Source organism: Corythoichthys intestinalis, chromosome 9, assembly GCF_030265065.1.
Source record: "Corythoichthys intestinalis isolate RoL2023-P3 chromosome 9, ASM3026506v1, whole genome shotgun sequence".
Classification (NCBI taxonomy): Eukaryota; Metazoa; Chordata; class Actinopteri; order Syngnathiformes; family Syngnathidae; genus Corythoichthys; species Corythoichthys intestinalis.
This window is the reverse complement of record NC_080403.1, coordinates 10,359,965-10,367,999: the sequence shown is the minus strand read 5'-3', so window position 1 is coordinate 10,367,999 and position 8,035 is coordinate 10,359,965.

Here is an 8,035-nt window from a genome sequence, read left to right as displayed (position 1 = left end):
TGTGTTTATTCGTTATTGGATCGTTTTTGTTCACCACTGTAAATAAGAGCACTGAAGCAAGTAAGGGTAAGTCGCCATTTCTGTTCAACCCGTTTTCTCCTGTTTTGTATAGAGTAGGAAGTTAGGTTAGACGCTGTCTTTTCTTTGTTCCTTTTACATAATCAGGGTTTAGTTAGCGGGTGGGGTTTAAGTGTAGCTCCTTTTGTTTGTTGTTTTGGCCTGGGCTTACCCTGAAGTCACGCTTCGTCGGCATTCTGTATATATTCATTGAGAGTTTGATTGTTCTGTAAATAAATTTGTGTCCACTCGTACATTTGTGTGGCTTGTTTTATGTTACGCCCTTCGCGAGCCGTCTTTGGCACGTAACAGCTGAGGAGGTTGTTGTCAGGGAAGTGCATCATTGGCTTATAAAACTGCACTGCCCCCTAGGTCCTTGCATGAATACTACATCGTTTTCATGCAGAATTGCGACATTGTTCGAATGGAGACGAAACCAAGATGGAACCGTGTAAATGCAAAACATGACATTTGTCCTATTCTGGAGCGTCACCATGTAAATGGCCCCTTAGAAGCACAGACCTACATTCACAACTACCCTCTAATATTCTTTTCATGAAACTGCAATGATTGATTTCCAACAGGCTCTCTATTTCACTGTGTTTCTCTTGGCGAAACTGCATCCAGTACATATATAGGTGGATATAGGACTTTTTGTCCAATCAGATTTCATTCTTTACATACTGTCATGTTAATCTAATCAGTAATACTATTGGTTGCATCTGGACTGATCTGCTTCTTTGTTTTTTCTTCTTTCTTTATTCTTTATTTTAAATTCACAGAATGGAGTACATACAGTACAGCATTTTTCTGTCCTCTGATTGGGGATTTTATGGGTGAAACACGGTAATATAGCAAAGGTCGCAAATCAGAAATCGCAGGCATCAAGGAGTGGTTAAGATTTTCTTTATCAAATATTTACCCTTTTAAATGCCCCTCCCCTATTTTTTGTTTGTTTGGATAGATTATTTATCATCTAAAATATCAAGGAAAATGCAACAGTAACAAAAAATAAATAAAAATAAAATATAATTAAGAGATAGTTATGAGGTAGATATCCGTGACATATTTAGACACAATTTTTTTTATTGTGTCTTAATTTTATTAAAAGTTCAAAATATGTGGGTGAATAGTTTTATAAAGACGTTTTTTTTTTTACACTAAATGTTAGACATAAATTAATGATTTCGAATAATAAATATAATTTCTTACCTTTTTATGGCTGGGTTGAAACAAAAGCGGTATCGCGGTGTCTGTAAACGGGGGTCTCCAGGGTAAAATGGACAAATTAGAAATAGTTCTGGTGCTTAATGCCCCATGAAACTGCGATGGCAGCATAGATAATTATAGACATATTATTTTATCAAACAGAACAGTTCTTTTGTCTTAAAATCCTTCAGCAGTTTATTTTAAAGAGGGGTGCAAGAGCAGAAACCGCTTTTTCAGCCTTGTCTGTGTTTTCCGCCACATGTACTGGACTGTCTCAGAAAATTAGAATACACAATATTCTAATTTTTTGAGACAGTCCTGTGTATATATACAGGACTGTCTCAGGAAATTAGAATACACAATATTCTAATTTCCTGAGACAGTCAGGAAATTAGAATATTGTGTATTCTAATTTCCTGAGACAGTCAGGAAATTAGAATATTGTGTATTCTAATTTCCTGAGACAGTCCTGTATATATACACAGGACTGTCTCAAAAAATTAGAATATTGTGTATTCTAATTTTCTGAGACAGTCCAGTATACACACACACACACACACACATACATATATAAATATATATATTTATCCAGGTCCTTCTGAAAAAATAGCGTATTGTGATAAAGTTCATATTTTCTGGAATGTACTGATAAACATTAGACTTTCATATATTTTAGATTCATTACACACAACTGAAGTAGTTCAAGCCTTTTATTGTTTTAATGTTGATGATTTTGGCAAAAAAGTCAAGAAAAAACAAAAATCCCTATCTAATATAATTAGCATATCATGAAAAGGTTCTCTAAAGAAGTTACTAACCTAATCATCTGAATCAAAGAATTAACTCAAAACAACAACGAAAGATTCCCGAGGCTTTTAAAAACTGGTTCATCTCTCAAAACCGCAATCATGGGCAAGACTGCCAACCTGACTGCTGTCCAGGAGGCCATCATTGACACCCTCAAGCAAGAGGCTAACACACAGAAAGAAATGTCTGAGCAAATAGGCTGTTCCCAGAGTGCTGTATCAAGGCACCTCAGTGGGGAGTTTGTTGGAAGGAAAAATTGCGGCAGGAAACGCTGCACAACCAGAAGAGGTGACTGCACCCTGAGAAAGACTGTGGAGAAGGGCTGATTCCAGACCTTGGGGGACCTGCAGAAACAGTGGACTGAGTCTGGAGTAGAAACATCCAGAGCCACCGTGCGCAGGCGTGTGCTGGAAATGGGATACAGGTGCCTCATTTCCCAAGTCAAGCCACTTTTGAACCTGCAACAGCGGCAGAAGCGCCTGACCTGGGCTACAGAGAAGCAGCACTGGACTGTTGCTCAGTGCTCCAAAGTACTTTTTTCAGATGAAAGCAAATTTTGCATGTCATTTGGAAATCAAGGTGCCAGAGTTTGGAGGAAGACTGGGGAGAGGGAAATTCTGGAAAAGTCCAGTGTCAAGTACCCACAGTCAATGATGGTCTGGGGTGCCATGTCAGCTGCTGGTGTTGGTCTACTGTGTTTTATCAAGGGCAGGGTCAATGCAGCTAGCTATCAGGAGATTTTGGAGCACTTCATGCTTCCATCTGTTGAAAAGCTTTATGGAGATGAAGATTTCATTTTTCAGCACAACCTGGCACCTGCTCACAGTGCTAAAACCCTTGGTAAATGGTTTACTGACCATGGCATTACTGTGCTCAATTGGACTGCCAACTCTCCTGACCTGAACCCCATAGAGAATCTGTGGGATATTGTGAAGAGGAAGTTGAGAGACACCAGACCCAAAACTGTGGATGAGCTTAAGGCCGCTATCGAAGCATCCTGGGCCTCCATAACATCTCAGCAGTGCCACAGGCTGATTGCCTCCATGCCACGCCGCATTGAAGCAGTATGCAAAAGGTATGCAGTATGCAGCATTTCTGCAGATTCCCGACCAAGTATGGAGTGCATAGCTGATATAATTAATTGAAGGTTGACTTTTGTTGTATTAAAAAACAACAACTTTTTTTTGTATTGGTTGGATGAAATATGCAAATTTTTTGAGATAGTGATTTTTGTTTTTTCTTGACTTTTTTGACAAAATCATAAAACAGTAAAAGGCTTGATCTACTACAGTTGTGTGTAATGTATCTAAAATATATGAAATTCTAATGTTTATCAGTACATTACAGAAAATAATGAACTTTATCACAATATGCTAATTTTTTTTAGAAGGACCTGTACATAATCATAAAATACATTCATAATAATTCCAAATGTACTTTTTTCCCTTATTCCTGCCCCCGCCGATGAACGCCGATGAAAAATCCTCGAGGAAACGCTGGAAATGCACGGCGAGCGCGCACGCTAAAGCACAAACACAGTCTCACTCTAAACAATTTTCATAAATTGAGAACCCTGGTGATTTGTGCGTGGTCCCACGCGGCTGTGAGCATTTCTTAAAAGAAAAACATCTTTGTATTGCATCAGAGTTATATTAAGACATTGTTTCAAAAGTGGCTCTCCGATCTTCTTTTACTGCCAGTTTTAAAAATAGAACCGCTCATGCTCCCTGAATGTACTCCCCCTCCAGGAAGTGTGCAGCTGCTGGGCTCTGCGATTGGCTACTTGGTGTCACATGGTATCACCCTCACTGGCTCCAATTGGCTGGCACCTGTGGGCCACAGTGAGGTAAAGCTTTTATGACAGCAGCCAATTGCCCAAAGGAGTTGCTCGAAACAGGGAGAAGGACGCGGCTGGTAAGGCAGGAAAATTTCATCGCGGACCCGAGCTCAGAGGTGTGAGGCGACTTCTCTCAATGCTACACAGCCATCCGGGACAATGAAAACATGTCTGGAAAAGTGAAGACGAAAATGGGACAAGGACAGGGGAGGGTTCGTGAAAGACGCCACACATACTTTCTAATAACACTGAATTTCGTTGTGGTCATTTTAAATTTGCATTCTCTCCAACTGCTACCTTGTAAATATACAGTAATGTAAAAACACATTTTTAAATAATTGAATAAAAAATAGTATAAGTTGTAGCAAAGATAAATGTAATATCTGATCAAAGATTTTATATGTATATCTGATATTTGTAGTAACGAGGATCTAGTTTCAAATGCATTAATGGTCACTGCACTGGTTAAGAAAAACATTTCTTAGGAGACAGTGCCTCTTGGTGTTAAAAGCTTAAATCACATGCAGTGTTGTCAGTAGTTTCCCACATTATTGAGCTATGCAGCACCCATTTAACTATCTCCAGACACACAAATTAAGAATGAAAAAAAAAAGATCTCTTAATTAAGTCACAACTCACTTATTCAGTGTAAAATATTGGCCTGTTTAATTGTATCGGAAGCCAATGCATTGCTTTCCTGTTCCAATTTTTTTTCTTCTTGTTCTGAGGGCCGACACATATTCTTCATTTACTCCATGTCCAATCCAGACGATTCGACTACATACAACAATTTGGCAAAGCGCAGATGATGAGAAATTAGTCTTTTTAGTCTGCCGTTTAGCCCCTGCCTGTCATTAGAGTGCTCTAGCGTCCCCAATAGGAGGATGACGTCGGCAGGGTCGTGGTATCATCTGATTTAGAATTCAGCCCATTGAGGGGGAATTATTCAGAACGAGGAAAATGCGACAAAGAGGGCCGCAAAATGTCATTGTTTCAGTTTCTCTTCTCCAATATTTTTACAGGATATTTTTATCTCAGTATTTTCCCCCAAATGCTCGTACGGTCATGACAAATAACGGTCTTGTGCTAAATGGAATATGAAATATTCAAAATGCATTTATTCAGCACCACATGGCAAAATTACTCCATAAAAATCAAAACTGTCTACTTCTTGCACTTTCCTGAACGATATTTTATGCCACCGGAGTTAGTCCGGCTTTTGTCATTTCCCTGCCCCGGCTTCGGAGAGTGTAAACAAACCAGGAGGCGTGACACCTAGCTGACATGCTAACCCGAACCGAGTGAGGTTCCAAACTCTTCTAAGCCAAAAATCACACAAAACTACCCAGAATCATGTCACACGGCTGTGGGGTTGTTGATTGGCGAAGACAATCGACAACCCGCCCGGCGGTGAGCAAGTTACAGCTCGTCGTTCCCCTGCTCGGGCAGGAGAGCTCGTTTGCTGGGGAAGTAGCGGTGAATGACCGCCGGACAAACCGGCCGATGTCGGAGGAGCGCGTAGCTGCCCATGGTCAACATGCTTAACTACACGGCGAATACGTAAACAGTGAGAGAGCTGTGTGCAGTTGTTGTGCAGCTAACATGGCAGGATGTGTCTGAGGAGAACTTTTCTACATGACCGTCCATGATCGAACATGAGTAAATAGTCCTTTATTTTAACTCATTTGCTTCCAAAAACGTATAAATACGTTCTATTTTTAATTGTTTCAGTGTTCCAAAGACGTTTTTGTATGTCTTACGTTTTTTTTTTTTTTTTTCATAAAAGACATCTCTGGGTTCTGATTCAACTGAGCTCCAAAGCACAAAGCTGAAAATCAATTTTAAAGCAATAAAACTGGCCACTGGAGGGTAGTAGTGCATTTGGTAAGACCCGCAACCCGATTCAACAGCAACGAACGGCCGGGCAGAACGTTCGGAGCGCTGCCGGAATGATGCCAGGCAGCGGACGACCGAGTGGAACAACTGAGAGGATGCCCGGGATGCCAGGCACTGGACGACCGAGCAGAACGACTGGGACCACCAGTGCAGCGGGCTCACCAAACAGACCCCGCAGAGACTCAAAAAAATCCATCTTTATGAGACTGGCAACGATGAGGGGAAAGTTTACCCGGCTGACGCGGCGACAACAGCGTCATCTCGGCGACAGCAGCGTCATCTCTCAGTCAAGTGTAAATAAATTGTTATTTTGCTATCAAAAACTTTATTTATCTTGTTCTTTATGATATTTTGTAAAAGGAAAACATTATTCGGATATTTGGGATGTAACTAAAGCAAAAAATAGCTGTGTTAAAGTCAAAGTTATGTTTGAAATATATGCGTTTAAAAAAAAAGGTAATTGTCTCAGTTTTTTCATCAGAAATTAGAAAATTGCTCAAGCTAAAGAAGAGAGTCTAATCTTTCTTTTGGTGGGTTCCATGTTTATATAGCAATAGAACAGGATTTTCTGTGGGCCTTGCAAAATCAGTCAAAATCCAGTAAAATGGCCGGGGACGAAGGGCCTTGCTCTGGTGAAAATGGCTGGGAGTGAATGAGTTAAGAAAGTTTGTAGTGTTTACTTTGTAATCGCTGTATTCGCGGCCATTTTTAACAGAAAGTTGCAATTTCTGATGGGGTGGAAAATTTGACAGAACACTGGGCACACGAAGAGGGCAATAAGCTGAGTATAGCGCTTTCCCGGCGGGGACCCGAAGGACCGAGGGGGGGGGGTGAAACAAGCCGCAAGTCATCGGCCCAGCGGCATTCTCGGTTGACAAGGAGCATTATCAGCTACAAAATGCAAGCCACCTCCGTATTAAAACGTGTGCCATGATCCCAATATTTGTCATAATACAAAATACAGCATTGCTTTATAGCATGCAGATGGACTGCGGATTCAGCTGATTTTGGGGATAAATTTGTTTATTTTTGCATCACGCCAGCCAAATGTGCTGCAGGGATTTGTTGCTGCACCAGGGAGAGGCGTGTGAGCCTTTTGTGGTTTCAAATGGTTCCCGTTCACCCTCAGAGAATGGCCAAAACAAGTCCTGTGTACTGTGGGCTTACAGTGGTATGAAAAAGTATCTAAACGTTTTGGAATTTCTCACATTTCTGCAAAAAATCACCATCAAATGTGATCTGATCTTTGTTAAAATCACACAGATGAAAAAACTGTCTGCTTTAACTAAAACCACCTAAACGTATATAGGTTTTCATAGTTTAATGAGGATAGTATGCAAACAATGACAGAAGGGGGAAAATAAGTAAGTGAACCTGTTAGGGTGTGCGTGAGCAGGAGGGGATCCCAGTGCAGACAAACGGGTTCTGGCGAGTAGTATTTTATTAGCGAGCACCAGAAAGAGCGTGGCGGGTGGAAGTCTTGCTTGGCTCGGGGTAGTTGAGCTGATGAGGAGGCTCGGAAGGGAGGCAGGCGCGGAATCTGACGAGGGGCGCGCAGAAAACAGGACGTGTGTAACAGACAAGTTGATCGGGCGACGAGGTGGAGCGTCTGCTGGGCTTTTAAAGCTGGCTGATGTTCATTGCCCTCAGCTGTGGCCGCTCCACTCGTCTGACCTGTAATCAGCTAAAAACATGCACACCTGCCGGGGGTGGCCAGGTCTCAGGAGGGAGGGGCAGAGGCCCTAACAGAACCATCACATTTAATATTTTGTGGCCCTCCTTTTGACAGCAATAACTTGAACCAGACGCTTCCTGTAGCTGCAGATTAGTCTGGCACATCGATTAGGACTAATCTTGACCCATTCTTCTCTACAAAACTGCTGTAGTTCAGTCAGATTCCTCGGATGTCTGACATGATTTGCTGTCTTTGGGTCATGCCACAGCATCTTCATGGGGTTCAAGTCTGGACTTTGACTTGGCCACTCCAGAACGTGTATTTTGTTGAAACCATTCTGAAGTTGATTTACTTCTGTTTTTGGATCATTGTCTTGTTGCATTCTGAAACCATTCTAAAGTGTATTTACTTCTATGTTTTGGATCATTGTCTTGTTGCAGCATCCATCCTCTTTTTAGCTTCAACTGCCTGACAGACGGCCTCAAATTTTCCTGCAAAACATCCTGATAAACTTTTAAATTCATTCTTCCATTCATGATTGTAAGTTGTCCAGG